The sequence below is a fragment of the Hemibagrus wyckioides genome, linkage group LG06 (genome assembly GCF_019097595.1).
Source record: "Hemibagrus wyckioides isolate EC202008001 linkage group LG06, SWU_Hwy_1.0, whole genome shotgun sequence".
Lineage (NCBI taxonomy): Eukaryota > Metazoa > Chordata > Actinopteri > Siluriformes > Bagridae > Hemibagrus > Hemibagrus wyckioides.
In genome coordinates, this window is record NC_080715.1 from 6287073 (window position 1) to 6305974 (window position 18902).

The 18902-nt window shown below is 40.5% G+C and overlaps 1 protein-coding gene across 14 annotated transcripts in view; it reads right to left on the reverse strand.

Annotated features, from left to right (window-relative positions):
• The window catches only part of map2 (microtubule-associated protein 2), a 153944-nt gene extending 140114 nt beyond the window's left edge, over positions 1-13830 (reverse strand). For all 14 annotated transcript variants that reach the window (XM_058392072.1, XM_058392083.1, XM_058392084.1 and 11 more), the window contains exon 1: positions 13779-13830. The gene's annotated coding sequence lies outside the window, so the exon portion shown is untranslated. The remainder of the gene's footprint in view (positions 1-13778) is intronic.
• Positions 13831-18902: the final 5072 nt, after the last annotated feature.

The window sequence follows — 18902 nt, forward strand, 5'->3', positions numbered from 1 at the left end:
CAGGGGCTCAAAACCCTAATGTTTAGAACAACAACCCAGAGCTTTAACCACTTAAGCTACCACCATCTCCTACTAAACAGACTCATGTGCTTAACTTTGAGTTCATCATTAATATATAAGATCTAGCTAACTAGCTAAAGAAAAGGATAAGAAAAGGATAAGAAAAGGATAAGATAAGATAAGATAAGATAAGATAATGATTATAGACCTTCAGTAGAGCAACAAATCCAGATGATTGTTTTAATGTTGCGTGTGGTCTGACGTTTATTTATTTTCCCACTCATAACTTCAGCTCCTAACTGCAATTAGTTCCCATTTAAGTGTTCAGGATACGAGCGGCGTGACATTTGCTAATGTTAGAAGTAAAAAAGAAAAAGAATAATAAAAAAACATACTCAAAACTGCCAATGGCATCAACTGGAATGTCTCCACAGACAAAATGTCTAGTCCTTCATGTGAATATTTTATATGTCTGAAGTTTGGATCAGTTTATTTATTTTATTTTTTTTTTTAATTTTTATATATATATATATATATATATTTATAGTTTATATAGATACATATATATGTATATTAAGATATTGCACTAACAAGAATTTCCTCCCAATGGACAATGGATTTTTTTTTTCTTATTTTAATATAATGATTATTGTAATTCATTCTGACTCACAAGTTGCGATCAATACCTCTTACTAGGATAGATTTAAATATAGATCAATTGCATGAAAAAAGGACAGCACCCTTAGTATTTTTATCACCATTCAGCCCAATGATCTCAAACATGGCAACAATAAAATATGTAAAGATTTTATATATATATATATATATATATATATATATATATATATATATATATATATTTATATATATATATATATAGCAAGAAATATATATATATATATATATATATATATATATATATAGCAAAATATATATATTTATAAATTATAATAAAAAGTAGTAATATATATAAAAATAATAATAATAATAATAAAATAAATAAACAGAATTTGGCTATATTTCAGATATTTTACTTACTAAGATATTTTTTTCTAGTGAATTACCAGAAAAGAGATCTACATCTCAGTGACTAACGATCCTACTACACAATGCCACACTTTATATCTCAAATTACGACAAAAATAAAATAAATACGAAATCTTCAAACATATTTTAGCTATTTTTAGTCATTACAAGTTTGACATTATCTGGTTCTACTGAAAAGTCTTCAACAGTCTCAAGCAGCTAGAAAGATGCTAAATTATTTAATTATCTTAAAAAAAAAAAACACGAAAAACCAATTTCAAGCTTGGGTGGAATTTCTAGAATTCAGTTTAATCATCAATCTGTAATGTTATTATAAAACATATTAGACACATTTCTTCATTCAAGATGTTTCTTCTTGTTTTTTGTTGTGAAGATGCTGATATAAAACATGAGCACAAAAAAATCGAAGATTCAAGAAAAACAGTCATTAAAGAAAAAAAAGTGAAGATGAAATTTGCCTGTAGAAATGAAGTGAATCAGGAATGTTTCTCATATGTCCTGAAGATAAAATTCTTCCTCTCTGATTTACAAGACCTACACGATCGTTTACGAGCTTTTAATCAGCGGCGAACTGAGAACACGGAGAAGACACCAGTGAGAAACAAACTCTAAATTACACCGAATCCATTAAAGTCCCATATTTTTAATATGAATCTGATTTGGAATAACAACACTGACTTATCATTGTGTAGTATCTTATTCATCGTAAGTCATTTAAAATCTGCGCTCTTTCTAAATACTTTAAACCCATTTTTAGTATCAGACTACTGTGGAAAAAAATACTTTCAACAGAACTTCATGGTCATCACGGTCACTTCTATCACCCGGGTCATCTCGATTGAAAACACTGCATTCCTGATTCATCGACTGCATTATTTTTTGTTGTTGTTGTTGTTTTGGCAAGCTGGGGTCTTCATCACTTTACTTCCACATGGACAGATTCTCTGAAGAGGCTCCTTTTGTGTGTTACACAGTCCTCATTACTCTGATCACATGACCACTGTTTCCATGGCAGGCGTTGCCGTGGTGAGGCAGATCAGTATGGATTGGGACACTAAGGGCTCGCTGTGCTATTGCGTTCCGGCAAAAGAAACGAAATAAAAGACACAACCGGGTTAAAAAAACATTTGAAACGTCTCACGTATATGAGGCATCTTTTATCTAGATGTCTGTAGATTTAGTTTTCAGATCTATTTTTTCCCCACAAAACCCACAATTTTTCCATTGGCCTCCTCTCAAGTACCAAAGGTTCTAGCTGGGTACCTGCTCAAGACACCAAGAGAAGCTGATCTTTGGAGCTCTCGTCTAATTCTTCCAAATCAGATCTTCTGATTTTGATCAGACGTAACCAACTTCAGAGATCAAATTCAGATCAGAAAAAATAAGCATCTGCAATTTGACATGCATGAGAAATATCTGATCTGGAAGTTTATACAACACTGAATGAACTGTACGTCTCTAGATATCTAGTTTTTTTCCACAAATTACTGAATCTTTTGCCATCAAAGAGCTGGAACCATGCTTCCCATGCTGGCCACCAGTCCAGCACCAAAGTTTCCAGTTAGATACTGGCAGTAACAGTTCAGCAAATGGCTAATCAGACAAAAAAAAAGAAGCCAGGTTCGATAAAGTCAGATAGATAAATCTAAAATGTTTCAGGTATTTAAGGTGTATCTGATCTGGAAGTCTATAAAACAGCAAATAAACTGCATGGATCTTGATATTAGCTCTAAGATCTAATTTTGTAAGAAAAGACACAATGAATTCCAGAAAACTGAAACCGTGCTTCCCATGTTAGCCACCAGTCCAGCACCAAAGGTTCCTACTTGATAGTTCTTGATACTTGTTCAATTCTAGCACCAATATCATCTAATCATCTGAGTTTGACCTCAAGATAGTAAAACACAAACTAGACCTAGGCCTAACTAGCTAACTAGAAACTAAACCATCCCCTGTCTGTTTGGACTAGTTCTTGAGGAAACATCTGCTATACATCAATAAAGCCATGTCAGGATGCTATCAAAGCCATCCAGGGTATAATTTTCCCAGTAACAAATTCAAGGATAAACCAGTATAAAGTCTACAAGTCCTCAGGAGTGATGAACACTGGACAAAATCCCACACAGGTGATCAGCTGGTGTGAGATGTGGTGAAAGTGTGTCATATCCATCCATTCATCCATCCAACCATCCATCCACATCTGAGAAAAACAATAATGTTAACAATATAAAGATGTGTTCAGTGTGCTCAAAATCTACCACTTTCTATACTATTCATATTTCTCCATTATACTGTCCCTCTCTTATGATGTCCATCTATCCCTCTATCCATCCATCCATGCATCCATTTTATCTACCTCTTATCCTTCACAGGGTTTCAGGAAGCCTGGAGTCTATCCTGGGACAATCATGGCACAAGGCAGGAGATACTCTGGACAACCAATCACAAGCCACATCACACACACCCATTCACACACTACTGGCAATTTAAAGAAGCATGTCTTTGGACTGAGGGAAGAAACCAGAGTATACCAGGAGGAGGAAATCTCTGAAGCATGGGGAGAGGCAAGAATCAAACCCCCAAGCCAATGAGCCACTGTGAACCACCACCCCTGTGCCATACACTACCAGTCAAAAGTTTGGACACACCTAATTCCATGGTCTTTCCTGATGTTTATTTCTTTCTACATTATAAAACAATGCTGAAGGCGGCCGAAATCCACAATAATGTCCTCTGAACAGTTGATATTGAGATATGTCTGCTACTGATGCTCTGTAAAGCCTTCATAACGCCTCTAATCTGAGGTGCTGTTAATTGGTGATTTCTGAGGCTGGTAACTCTAAATGAACTTCTCCTCTGCAGCAGAGGTAAGTTTTGGTCTTGCTTTACTGGGATGGTCTTCATGTGAGCCAGTTTCATCATGGTGCTTGATTGCTGTTGCAAATGCACTTGACAATACTGTTCTTGCAAGAACTATTCCAGACCTTCGTGTCTTAAAATAACAACTGACTGTTTTTTGTTGTCGTTACATGTGGATTACTGAAGTCCATGTGTGTTATTTCATAGTTTTGAAATCTCCAGTATTGTTCTAGAATGTAGAAAATAAATCCCTAAACAAAAAACACTGAATTAAAAGGTGTGTCCAAACTTTTGACTGGTACTGTATGTATGGGGTGGGGTCATGGTATAAGAGACCACGCCCAGCAGGAGTACAACATTTTATCGCTAGATAAAAATCACTCGTGAAAAGTGCAGTATTGCTTCCATCTGCAGTCATGCTGCCATCATCCCAACAAATAGAGCTGAAAGCAAAGTAAATAAAATCTCTGACAGCAAAACAGCCACCATTTTCTTCCTCTGTCACTTGCTTGTATGTCTATTCAGTATTTTTGTGATTAAAGATATATATATATATTCTCTCCCTTCTCTCTCTCTCTGATACACACACATTTATAATCTGAAGTATATTTAGACACTGATACTGAATATTACCCTGAAATTTTATAACAAAATAGAATATTTTGTTATAGAGCTTGTATCCACCCTGGTTGGGTTTAATAATTGTGTAGTAGGAACACAAGAGCTTTGTAGCACAACAGCTAAAGCCATCAGGACTCCAGTCTGTCCTCCACACAGACAGATTCTCTGAAGCTCATTCTTTTGTTACATCCTTCCAGCTCTGAAACCTTATCAGTTCTCCGTCAGGGAGATTTAATAATGTGTGTGAGCTTTTGTTTGAGTTGAACACACGCATTACACAAGCTTTTAACATTAACATCCATGAACTGGCAGTCCATTCACTGCGAAGGCCCTCGTATACAAGGCCATGGCAGAGTCAATTAAAGTGGAAGCTCGAACCCTGAGACTGTGTCGGCTCTTACAGCCGAGGAGATGATAAAAAGCTTCTAGCAAAGAAAATGAGAAAGCAGGAAAGTTGATTCCTGGGTCTGATCTCTTCATTAAAGTCCAACAAACTTTTCACAGCTTCCACAGCCACAGCTTAGCCAATGAGACGTCTGAGAAAGACCATAATGTTAGCGATGTGTTCAATTCTCCTCAAAATCTCCCCCTTTCTATTCTATTCATATTTCTCCATCACACTATCCCTCTCTTATGAAGTGCATAAAATGTATTCTCTCTTTCCTTGCACTATCTGTTACGTCTCTCTCCATTCTTTCTCCTCTCTTCTATATCCCTTCTCTTCATAGATTCTCTTCCTAATATCCCATATTTCATAGTTTCTCCTCAGGATGTCCCCCTTTTCTTCTTAGTGTCTCCTTTTACTCTCATTCTGTCCCATTTTCCTTCATAGTGTCTCCTGCACCTTGTCCCCTTTATCCTCATAGGTTTTCCTCAGGATGTCTGTCTTTTTCCTGCCCCTATTTACTTCTTATTGTTCCCTTAATACCATCTCCTTTTACTCCATAATTTCTCTTCCTTTTTCTCATTCTAGCTTCTCCTCATTCTGTCCCATTTTCCTTCATAGTGTCTCCAGCATACTGTCCCTTTTTTCATAGTGTCTCCTTCATGCTGTCCCTGTTTTCTTTATAGTTTGTCCTTTATGCTGTCCCCTGTTCCTCACCATAGTTTGTCCTCATAATGTGTCCATTTTCTCACTGTCTCACATTCTGTCCCCTTTCTCTTTTTAGTGTCTCCTTCATACTGTCTCTTTTTACTCCATACTTTCTCTTCATAATGTCTCCTTTATCTCACTATAGTTTCTCCTCATTCTGTCCCATTTTCCTTCATAGTGTCTCCTGCATACTGTCCCTCTTTTCCTCTTAGTGTCTCCTTCATGCTGTCCCCATTTTCTTTATGCTGTCCTCTGTTCTTCACCATAGTTTGTCCTCTTACTGTGTCCATTTTCTTCTTAGTGTCTCCTTAATACCATCTCCTTTTACTCCAAATTTTCTCTTCATGATGTCTCCTTTTTCTTACTGTAGTTTCAGCTCATTCTGTCCCCATTTTCCGTCAGACTTCATTGTCTCCTTTATACTGTCCATATTTTCTTCATAGCTTCTCCTCAGTGTCTCTTTTTTGTTCAAAGTGTCTCCTTCTTTCTTCTTAGTTTCTCCTCATTCTGTCCCCTTTTTTCTTCGTAGTGTCTCATTTTACTTCATACTTTCTCTTCATGATGTCTCCTTTTTCTCACTCTAGTTTCTTCTCATTCTGTCCCATTTTCCTTCAGGGTGTCTCCTGTATTCTGTCCCCTTTTTCCTCATAGCTTTTCCTCAGGATGTCCTTTTTTTCTTCTTAGTGTCTCCTTCATGCTGTCCCCATTTTCTTTATAGCTTGTCCTTTATGCTGTCCTCTGTTCTTCACCATAGTTTGTCATAGTGTGTCCATTTTCTCACTGTAGTTTCTTCTTATTCTGTCCCTTGTCTCTTTATAGTGTCTCCTTAATACTGTCTCCTTTTACTCCATGCATTCTCTTAATGATGTGTCCTTTTTCCTCAATGTAGTTTCTCATCATTCTGTCTCTTCACCCCTGTCTCTTCATATTGTCTTCTTCATACTGTCCCTTTTGTCTTACCAGTTCCTCCCCAAAAATGTCCCCGTTTGTCCTCACCACTTACTCCCCCTTAATCTCTTCATGTTTCCTCGACAAAACGTTTCCTTTCTTTTCATTCTGTCTGTCACTCTCATCCTTATTCACCTCCTTGTACTTCATCCCTCTCTTCCTCTCCCTTTCCTCTTTACAAAATGTCCTCTCTTCATCTTCCCCTCTGCCTGTCCTTTCTCCTCTTTTACCCCTTGTATTTCCTTACACTGTCCTCCCTTTCCCCCTCCTCATCCCACACTCCTCCCATCCTCCCCGACACTGTCCTCTCTTCCTCCCCGACACTGTCCACTCTTTCTTTCAGCATTTTAGGTCATGAGGATCCCAGCAGTGGCTCTGTGGCAGTTATTGGATCTGAAACTTCCTGTTATGCAAAACTTCAGCCTCGGAGCTCCTGCTGTCCTTCATGCTTCACTCGAACTTGTGTCACTCACAGGCCTTCAACCTGAGAGTAGGAGGAAGTAGTACAGCAAATAAAAAGTCTTTATAATGCTCACGAGCAGAGACGCTCGTTAAAGTGGCGCTTCACGGCGCCGTAATAAATCCTGATCTGCAGAAAAGTTTGGACGAGATTTAGATGGATAATTTATAGAGTAGAAACTGGATAATTTATAGAGTAGAAACAGGACATATTAGTCGCTCTCCAGTGCATTCGATATGTTATTAAAGAGAGAACAGAGCTTCGAGCACACACACACACACACACACACAAACTGAGGTTCCTGGAACTCTTAACAGGCCACATCAACACAAACAAACACACACCCACACACGCTTGAGCTAATTAATGACCTCTGGAGAAGAAATCACAGATGAACTGGCCGTTAATAGAGCAGCGGTGTGCTTGTTAGAGGTTTTTATTTACATCAGCAGAAAAGGATTAAAAATCCTTCCAGGAAGCCAGGGCCAAGACTGCGAGCGGCCAAAACAGGTGAGTGTGTAGATCAGAGCAGCTGTGTGTATACAGGATTTACTGTAGAGGATATGGACATCAGTTGTATTATTTTTCCCCCACAAAAATTTATTCATTTTTTAAATAATTAAAAAGAAAAAAATTCATTCTAAATAAAGAGATTTTTTTTTTTTAAATTCAATTTATTTGAATAGTGCTTTTATCAATGGACAAAATTTTTAGAAATAGAATATAAAATATAAATGTAGAATATTTAGAACAGAAATTACAAAGGTTAAAATTACATTTATGATGTTTATCACTAATGAGAAGCCTAAGGCAACGGTGGCAAGGAAAAAAAAATCCCTGAGACGACATGAGGAAGAAGAGTTTGAGGTTTTTTTTTTAAGATTGTTGTGACCAGAAATGCTCAGTTTTTCAGGGTTTTTTGTTTTTTTTTATTTGCTGCTGGAAATGATTTGAATTGTGGAAATTGCCAGCACAGTATTCTCCTAAAAACTCCTACTAGTAAAGACACATATGTCATTTCTTTCATCTAACTCACGTTCCACGCACGTGAATCAAAGAATTTTGTGTGTTCTGATGATGTCACACGACACGTCTCGGCCCAAATCTGCGGTCATCTTGAAAGATTTTAAGTTCCTTTGAATATCGTAAATACAGATTTCCCACTAGGAAGTGGTAATTACGACCCAGGTAATCCATTATCGTCAGCAAGCTAGCTAAATGTGTGTTAGGTATTACAGTGTCAAAAAAAAAGGAAAGTAAAGGAACTTTGTGTCATCTGGGTTTCATGTTCTTTATGATAGCGGAGCATGTGAACACAAAATACTCATAATTACCACTTCAGAAATGAGGGGGAAAAGGATTGTACACAAAGGCAGCATATCGTCTCGTCACTTATTTATTATGTATTTTGTTCTTAAAACTAAGAGACACTTTTACATTACTGCACAGTGAAAGTCTTTCTTCGCATATCCTATCTTTGGAGGGTTGGGGTCAGAGCACAGGGTCAGCTATGATGCAGCACCCCTGGAGTAGAGGGGGGGGTTGGGGGCCTTGCCCAAGGGCCCAACATTGGCAGATTGCTGGTGCTGGGGCTTGAACCCTGAGCTTCCAATCAACAACCCAGACCCTTAACCACTTGAGCTACCACCAGCCCAGTAATCTCTTAAAACAGGAGCACCTTCTTAACTCGTTACAGACGTAGAAAGACTATAGAGTAATGCCATTGATAATATTGTATATGTATGTGGAATATTGTTAAAATCTCGTCAGACATTCATCATCCTTCATAACCGTTTCAGCTCTTAGCCGTAATGCCGTAGGGCTACACGTTTGTGTGGTGAAGTGAGCTTTATTACAACGTTCAGCTCTGGTCTGGGAAGTGACCTGTTTTCTGAATGAACACTGAGGTCATTGTGTTGTGGGTCCCCTCTTTATTCAAACAACCCTAAAAAGTACCCCACACCAAACACACACACACACACGTTCCGTTCCTCACCGCTACCACCACACACTTGATCATTACCCCGTTTCCCTCTCCTCCGCTCCCACTGGATGTCTGCATGTAGACAAAAGCAAGTCCGTCTGGGAGCGAGCTCGGCCACGCGGAACGTTTTCAGAAGAATGTATACAACGCCGATGCCAAAACCAAAACTTTGGGGAGCTGCAGGAAGATTCCAGAAGATGAGGTATATACTGGCAGGGAAATATACCGAACTGACTCTGGGTTTGTACGGCACGTCTAATCTTAGCAGCAGCAAGTAGCATCCATCAAGCTTGTGATTAAATAAAACCTCAAGCCATGCTGACATGACGTGAAGGACTATATGACCAGCCCGGCTGTCAGTACTCAGCCAAACACACTTAACTACAAGAGACACACTCTGTAGCCAAGCTATAGGCTTTTCCAGTGCAGTACACCATTTTAGATGACGTGGACTTTCGGGTAAAATGATTCTGTAGTCATGATGTTTCACTCATTTCTACATGGGTTGATTGTGTGCAAATGCAGTCTGTTCAACCATTCCATGTCCAACCAAAACCAGTTTATCCCAGTCTAATTTCCTGCCCTCACTTGAGATCTGTAGCTTTGTAGCTGTAGTGGCATTGACATTCCACTAACGTCTGTAGACGAGACTCAAACACTAGACCAGTCACCTGGAAAGATCCCTAATGGAGAACAGTTGTCTATCGTGTCCTGCATTGTAATACAGGAACATGGACAAGTAAGGTACAAAGCAAGAAACATGACACAAAGAAGGTACAACATCAAGATTCTTCGCTGTTCTAAAGCCGAGGTGGAGAAACAAACAAACTCTGGACTAGATGTCCGAACAGCCGAGTCACTGACCGTCTTCACACGACGTACAGAGACTTAAATCTTCCTTAAATTACATTTGAATAAAATAAAAAATCTTGCTGTATTGCCTCCCAACAGTTTTAGACTGCTGGTATGCTTAGTCCACTACTGGGAAGTGTGGGAAGTGGTGGCTCAGTGGTTAAAGTTAAGATGTTGGACTACTGATTGAAAGGTTTGAATACCAGACCCACAAAGCTGCCACTGCTGGGCCCTTCAGCAAGGCCCTTAGTTGTATAAATAAGATAAATGTTAACATTTCTGGCAGATGTCTTTATCCAGAGCGACTTACATTCTCATTTTATACAGTTGACCAATTAAGGGTTCAGAGCAGGGGTGTCCAATTTTACCCACAAAGGGCCAGTGTGGCTGCAGGTTCTACACCTACACCAGCTCTTTGCAGATAAGATTGGACATACATGCTCAAGGGCCCAGCAGTGGTAGCTTGGTGGTCCTGGGATTCAAACACACAACCATCTGAGCAGTAGTCCAAAACCTTCACCCTTAAGCTACCCCATCAGCCATTAGAGGGGTAAGTCGCGCTGGATAAAGGCATCTGCCAAATAATGTAAACGTGGTCAGTTGATAGAACCAACATGGGTGTGTTCATTGATCGAGACTTTAAAAAGCACTTCTGTAAGTTGGTCTGGATCAGAACGTCTGTCATATGATGTAAATCTAGAAGAAGAAACAAGAAGAAAGTCTAACAGATGTGAGAAAAGTAGAGTAGGAACTGGTTTGGAAGATGCAGGAAGTGAGGATCGACTGTTCTGCCAAGAGAACTGCAGCTAGAGTGCAAAGAACCATAGCTGTCTGTCGCTAGGAATCTTGGGACGATAGATCTGCATTCAGATTCAGATTTCCTGTAAAACTCTCATTAGATTTTCTCCCAGGGGCCAAAAAATATGAATTCGCTCCTGTTTTCTTGTGTCCATGTTGAGCATTGTCAAGTCTCAGTCCACAGTGGTGGTCAATATGAAGCTCATATGAAAGTAGACACTCAGGGTTGTAGTGTTTTATAAGTATTCCTGTTTTTCCCTAGCCTACTAGGGGTGATATATTAATAGAAATGTATTTTAATGAACAAAAAACGTGTCACATAAATGTTTGTATGTTGATATCAAACCCATTTCTGCTCTCTGAGATGCCTCAAGTGTTTGTTCATCTGAAAAGCAGCTCAAATTTCATCTTCAACCAGTAAAATTCTGTGTTCGGTTCTCCAACAGAGGGAAACACACACGTCTGAAACACACTGGACGCCATCAGACTCATTATAACATTATTCATTTCTTTATACTGGTTCAAAAATGTCCATTTCCGGTCAGCTGGTGCACAGGAACAGCAGTGTACTGGTATAAATGGTTAAAGGTTAAGGAGTTTAGAGCAGTGTTTACTTTAGCTCAATCAATACCGGGTGATTAGTTAGTTAAATCTAACACAGAACATACAGTTTGTAATTTGGAGAAGAAACTACATCATTAATGTTTTAGCTGGTCATCAAACCCACACCATCACAGAGGAGCTGTAAAAGAGTTAAGCTGAACGCGGGACTGAGAGCAGATGGTACACGATGGATGACTTTTTGCGTACATTTAGAAGCAGCAATAACGCAAGCTCCGTGGCCTGCGTACTTTATGTACACATACAGCCACAGAATCGAAAGCGACATCCTAAATGCTACGTCAGACCCGAAACATCCCTGTTCGAACGGCTTTACGAATCTTCACACACGATGGCGTTTCTCTTTCCGCCGTCATCGTTACCTCCTAAAGTATTTCCTAAGCTGGAGAAATCCAGAAGACTGGCATGGAACGGACCTTCGTTTGAGGTTTGAGAAGCATTTAAATGTAAAACACCGATTGAGTATTTAGTCACGGGTCTAAAACATCCACAGTTTATTATATAATTATCTTGCTGTTTCACTGCATGGAGGTTTAGTACGAATTTCTAAAAGCGACATTCCAGGCAGCCATCTTGAGTGTGTGTAGTTAAATGGCTGCATTATTGATAAAATAACTGAAACAATCTCAGCCCAACCCTCACACGTCTATCTCTTGTGTGTTACAGAGCAGGCAGGAGAAAGGCCGCAAGGCTCCATCGATCCGGGCAACATGACTCGTGGGCTTTTCATTAGCGATGCATCGGACGGATCTACAGCAGCGTCGCCCACAAGCTGTTTACAACGCATGGAAATCGATGCCCATGACGACCCACCGTGGGAATCTGATTAGGCTTTGAGTACCTGTATTCCACTCGATCATCCTTCCGTCCCTCCCTCTCTCCCTCTCTCCCTCCCTCCCTCTCAGCCAGACTGCAGATACAGAACGCTCCACTGTTTCAACCTGACGCCTCTAAAATGGACGCCAGACAAAAGAGACTTAAACGCACAACCTCTTCACGAGGACACAATGCGGTTGAGGTCCACTTCACGCGAGAGACCCGGACAAAGACGTCCGTGTCGGAAATCCGTAACCGTCTCTGAAGAAGCGTTCAGGATGTACAGTAATTACAGATGATGTGAATTCATTCATATTCAATAAACATCTCGCATGAACTCTACACAGATGGATGGAAATGGAGGATGACTCAGCTATGTGCTGCTGCTGCTGCTGCTCTAGGTGTAGGAGGGAAGGGAGGGTAATATTCTTCTTTCTCTTCAGATTTTCAACCAGCTGCTTGTTGAAGGACTCGGTGATAATCGGGACATATCTGACGAGATGAGAGAGATAAGTCCGAGCTTTACAACTCTACATCAAACGCCTCGGAGTGTGCGTACGTACACACGCCCGCCTGGACGTCTCGTCTAGTGCATGCTGATGCTTTGAGGTGAATGAGGGCATCCAGAAGCGGAGTGACGCTGCAGAAATGTGTCTCACACACACACACACACACACACACACACCAGCGACCCGATTGATTGATTGATCTCTGGTTATCTGACATTGCACAAGAGCACACTTTTGATGTATTACACACATCCACATGATCTACAAGCTTCTTGATCAAAGATCTCACTGTTCAAACAACCACCACCATGTTTCTTTTCAAATTTTGGGAGCATTTTATTTATTTATTTTTAATTTATTTATTTATTAAAAGACAATGAACCAGTTTGCTGTTTCAGCACAAGTGATGCTGAACCTGAACTGGGTCATTTTACTGGCTCTCTGCAACACACACACACTTACCATCCTTCCTCTGAAATTAGATAGATAGATAGATAGATAGATAGATAGATAGATAGATAGATAGATAGATAGATAGATAGATAGATAGATATTCTTTCACATCAAATTTTCTAATATGGAATTTTTGTTTCTTTTCCGGATATCCCTATCCATTTTGCCACATCCTGGATATTAACAAAAATGCCAACGCACATCCACTCACACACCCACCCACCCACACCCACCCACACACACCCACCCACACTCACACACACACACACACACACACACACACCACAATACCTCCATATAATCACAATTCTACACAAAAATCTTAACACAATCAAACATGTGTGTGTTCATGCTGTGTGAAGATCTGACTCTTCATTCAACACATCTTCATCTTTAATTATCTTTCCAAAGGGGAGGGGAAAAAAATCATCCTACACTAAAATGCTTCACACACACACACACACACACACACACACACACACACACAGCAATGGTCATGAAAGGTCTGTTCCATTGACATGAATGGAAATCTTCTGCTCCCAAAGAGGCGCATTGCGTCCTGCAGGTGATTAAAAGCTTTAGAATAAACAGTTTGCCCGGAACCTCTGCATTGTGTCGTCACTACCCCTGGGCAATAACGTGTGTTACATCTGCTGATCATTTCCGCCTCTATCCTGCGCTTTCTGCCCCAGAAATGAATGAGGAATTGCCTCTTACCTGCTCACGGAGTCCGCTGCAGACTGCACGACTCGGAGCGCAGTGACATGCAGAAGGCGGGGCGTGGGAGAACTCAAAACACGCCCATTCAGAATAAATACCGTAAACAACCAGAAGAATGAGCATCTGTATTTAGGGTCTTGGTACACTATATTGCCAAAGGTTTTGGGACACCCTTCCAAATCATTGAACTCAGGTGTTGTTTTTCAGGGGTTGGTTCCAGTGAAAAGGAACTCTTAATGCTTCAGCTTCATACCAAGACATTTTCGACAATTTCATGCTCTTTGTGTGAACAGTTTGGGGATGACCCCTTCCTGTTCCAACATGACTGCACACCAGTGACCAAAGCAAGGTCCATAAAGACATGGATGAGTGAGTTTGGTGGGGAGGAACTTGACTGGCCTGCACAGAGTCCTGACCTCAACCCCATAGAACACCTTTGTGATGAATTAGAGTGGAGACTGTGAGCCAGACCTTCTCGTCCAACATCAGCACCTGACCTCACAATGTGCTTCTAGAGGAATGGTCAACAATTTCCATAAACACACTCCTAAACCTTGTGGAAAGCCTTCCAAGAAGAGTTTGAAGCTGTTATAGCTGCAAAGGGCGGGACAACTCCATATTACATTCATGTGCATGTAAAGGCAGACGTCCCAAAACTTTTGGCAATTTAGTGTATGTTTGCCAGAGTGTAGAAACAACACCACCACTACTACTACTAAAGTAATAATAATATTAATAATAATAATAATAATAACAATAATAATAATAATAATAATGATAATAATAATAATAGTCTCACACCTTGATGAAACACTTCATTTTACATTCTAGAAGCCCAAATAAAATGCACACAATATAAAACAAACCAAATAAACACACCACTAAAATTGTTCAAAATAATGAAGTTGCAAAAACATAAATAGCAAGCCCGTTTTTGCCTTTTCAGACTGGAATCCTGGAGCATATGCAAGGAAAAACCACCCAGAGGAGATGTTACTGCTACAGGGCACCACACACACACACACACACACACACACACACATATTCACTTCTAGGATCAATCCATCTGCAGCAAGGTTCTGGAGCTGTGAGGAGGCAACACTATGCTGTTCCAGCAGGTCAAAGCTGACTAAAACTGGACCATAAAAACAGAGTAGTTTTAAAATATAGGCTTCTCTGTGGTCATATTAAAGCTGATGTCTTGTGCCATTAAGTCATATTGTGCCGTTAAGTGGTCACTTAGGGTCCCTTCATTTTTAGTTTTAAAACCAATATTGTGGTGTGAAAAGAACAGAAGCTCAGATTTCTCTAAGAAACTTGAGTAAATAATGTAGTTAACATCAAAACATCTTGGTAGTTCACACAGCATCTTGGTGCCTCACACCTTGGTGACTCCAGGTACCTTGAGACTCGGCAGGATAAGCAGAGTAGAACTGAACTGAATTGTTTATAGTCTATTTCTTTTGCACATCATTACTGTTTTCTAAACTAATACACAATATGATTATTTATTTCACTCAAAAGTGCATTCTTTTATGAACTTAGCTCTGTAGATATTAAGACCTGATCAGGTACAGAGAGAACCTGGAGAACCTGACACTGCCAGGATAAAGATTCAAACCGCTTGTCAGTGTATTCCAGAGTGTAACAGTATACAGAGGCTGAATTCTCCAATGTGAGCTTATTCTCTACGATTTACGGTAACCATCAGCGTTAGCGGGGCTTTATAGAAGCCGAAGCTCCGCCCCCTGTGAACACGCTCATCCTTTTCCTTTCGCTTAATCAGTGTTAGACAGCGCACGCGCTTGTGGAGGCAATCAAAACAGCACTATAGAAATGATCCCAAACTGACATTTTAATAATGTTTTAATATTTATCCATCTTATTTAAATTGGACTCAATGCAAGAAAAATATTCAGAATAATGAAACCAACACTCTCAGGTTCTTTGGAGAGGGCTTCAAGCCTCATTGGGATGTGGCTATAATAACAATAATATTAATATATTCAATTTTAATATAGAAATTATTATTTGTGCAATATAGAATGCAATAATAGGTGATAAATGAAATGGAATTTGATGATATGGAATAGGAAGGAGTAGAATGTAAAAGAATGAAACAGATTCAAATTGAATACAATAGAATAGAACAAAACAGTGAGGAACAGAGAAGCATACAATAGATCAGAACAAAATGGAATGAAAGTACAACAAGAATGGAATAAAAAGGAATAGAACAATATAGAATGGAGTACAGTAGAGCAGTGTAGATTAGAATAGAACCTTATGACTAGACTTTAGACTTTAATAGAATAGAATTGAATTGAATTGAACACAGTAGAATACAGTAGTGTAACAGTGTAGAAAATAATACAACAGAACACAACAACTAGACTAGACTTGAATACAATGGAGTGGAATAAAATAGAACAGAGTATAGTAGTATAGAACATAGCATATAATGAAATGAAGCACAATATGATACACTACACTGAAGAATAGAATAGAACCAAATGGCTAGACATGAATAGAATAGAATAGAATAGAATAGAATAGAATAGAATAGAATAGAATAGAACCATGTAGAATAAAATAGAACAAAATTACTAGAATAGAATAGGATGAAAGACGATACACTACAGTGTAGAACAGAATAGAACCAAATGGCTAGAATAAATAAGAATACAACAGAATAGAATAGAACCAAATGGCTAGAATAGAATAGAATAGAATAGAATAGAATAGAATAGAATAGAATAGAATAGAATAGAACCACATAAAATAAAATAGAACCAAATGACCAAATGAGATGTGGTGTAGTAGGGTCTGAGATGTGGTGTAGGGTCTGAGATGTGGTGTAGGGTCTGAGATGTGGTGTAGGGTCTGAGATGTGGTGTAGGGTCTGAGATGTGGTGTAGTAGGGTCTGAGATGTGGTATAGGGTCTGAGATGTGGTGTAGTAGGGTCTGAGATGTGGTGTAGTAGGGTCTGAGATGTGGTGTAGGGTCTGAGATGTGGTGTAGTAGGGTCTGAGATGTGGTGTAGGGTCTGAGATGTTGTGTAGTAGGGTCTGAGATGTGGTGTAGTAGGGTCTGAGATGTGGTGTAGTAGGGTCTGAGATGTGGTGTAGGGTCTGAGATGTGGTGTAGGGTCTGAGATGTGGTGTAGGGTCTGAGATGTGGTGTAGTAGGGTCTGAGATGTGGTATAGGGTCTGAGATGTGGTATAGGGTCTGAGATGTGGTGTAGTAGGGTCTGAGATGTGGTGTAGGGTCTGAGATGTGGTGTAGGGTCTGAGATGTGGTATAGGGTCTGAGATGTGGTGTAGTAGGGTCTGAGATGTGGTATAGGGTCTGAGATGTGGTGTAGTAGGGTCTGAGATGTGGTGTAGGGTCTGAGATGTGGTATAGGGTCTGAGATGTGGTGTAGTAGGGTCTGAGATGTGGTATAGGGTCTGAGATGTGGTGTAGTAGGGTCTGAGATGTGGTGTAGGGTCTGAGATGTGGTGTAGTAGGGTCTGAGATGTGGTATAGGGTCTGAGATGTGGTGTAGTAGGGTCTGAGATGTGGTGTAGGGTCTGAGATGTGGTGTAGGGTCTGAGATGTGGTGTAGTAGGGTCTGAGATGTGGTGTAGGGTCTGAGATGTGGTGTAGGGTCTGAGATGTGGTATAGGGTCTGAGATGTGGTGTAGTAGGGTCTGAGATGTGGTGTAGGGTCTGAGATGTGGTGTAGGGCCTGAGATGTGGTATAGGGTCTGAGATGTGGTGTAGAGTCTGAGATGTGGTGTAGTAGGGTCTGAGATGTGGTGTAGTAGGGTCTGAGCTGTGGTGTAGTAGGGTCTGAGATGTGGTGTAGGGTCTGAGATGTGGTGTAGGGTCTGAGATGTGGTGTAGTAGGGTCTGAGATGTGGTGTAGGGTCTGAGATGTGGTGTAGGTTCTGAGATGTGGTGTAGGGTCTGATATGTGGTGTAGGTTCTGAGATGTGGTGTAGAGTCTGAGATGTGGTGTAGTAGGGTCTGAGATGTGGTGTAGTAGGGTCTGAGATGTGGTGTAGTAGGGTCTGAGATGTGGTGTAGTAGGGTCTGAGATGTGGTGTAGGGTCTGAGATGTGGTGTAGGGTCTGAGATGTGGTGTAGGGTCTGAGATGTGGTGTAGTAGGGTCTGAGATGTGGTGTAGGGTCTGAGATGTGGTGTAGGGTCTGAGATGTGGTGTAGTAGGGTCTGAGATGTGGTGTAGTAGGGTCTGAGATGTGGTGTAGGGTCTGAGATGTGGTGAAGTAGGGTCTGAGATGTGGTGTAGTAGGGTCTGAGATGTGGTGTAGTAGGGTCTGAGATGTGGTGTAGTAGGGTCTGAGATGTGGTGTAGTAGGGTCTGAGATGTGGTGTAGGGTCTGAGATGTGGTGTAGGGTCTGAGATGTGGTGTAGTAGGGTCTGAGATGTGGTGTAGGGTCTGAGATGTGGTGTAGGTTCTGAGATGTGGTGTAGGGTCTGAGATGTGGTGTAGGTTCTGAGATGTGGTGTAGGGTCTGAGATGTGGTGTAGGTTCTGAGATGTGGTGTAGGGTCTGAGATGTGGTGTAGGTTCTGAGATGTGGTGTAGTAGGGTCTGAGATGTGGTGTAGTAGGGTCTGAGATGTGGTGTAGTAGGGTCTGAGATGTGGTGTAGTAGGGTCTGAGATGTGGTGTAGGTTCTGAGATGTGGTGTAGGGTCTGAGATGTGGTGTAGGGTCTGAGATGTGGTGTAGTAGGGTCTGAGATGTGGTGTAGGGTCTGAGATGTGGTGTAGGGTTTGAGATGTGGTATAGGGTCTGAGATGTGGTGTAGTAGGGTCTGAGATGTGGTGTAGTAGGGTCTGAGATGTGGTGTAGGGTCTGAGATGTGGTGTAGTAGGGTCTGAGATGTGGTGTAGGGTCTGAGATGTTGTGTAGTAGGGTCTGAGATGTGGTGTAGTAGGGTCTGAGATGTGGTGTAGTAGGGTCTGAGATGTGGTGTAGGGTCTGAGATGTGGTGTAGGGTCTGAGATGTGGTGTAGGGTCTGAGATGTGGTGTAGTAGGGTCTGAGATGTGGTATAGGGTCTGAGATGTGGTATAGGGTCTGAGATGTGGTGTAGTAGGGTCTGAGAT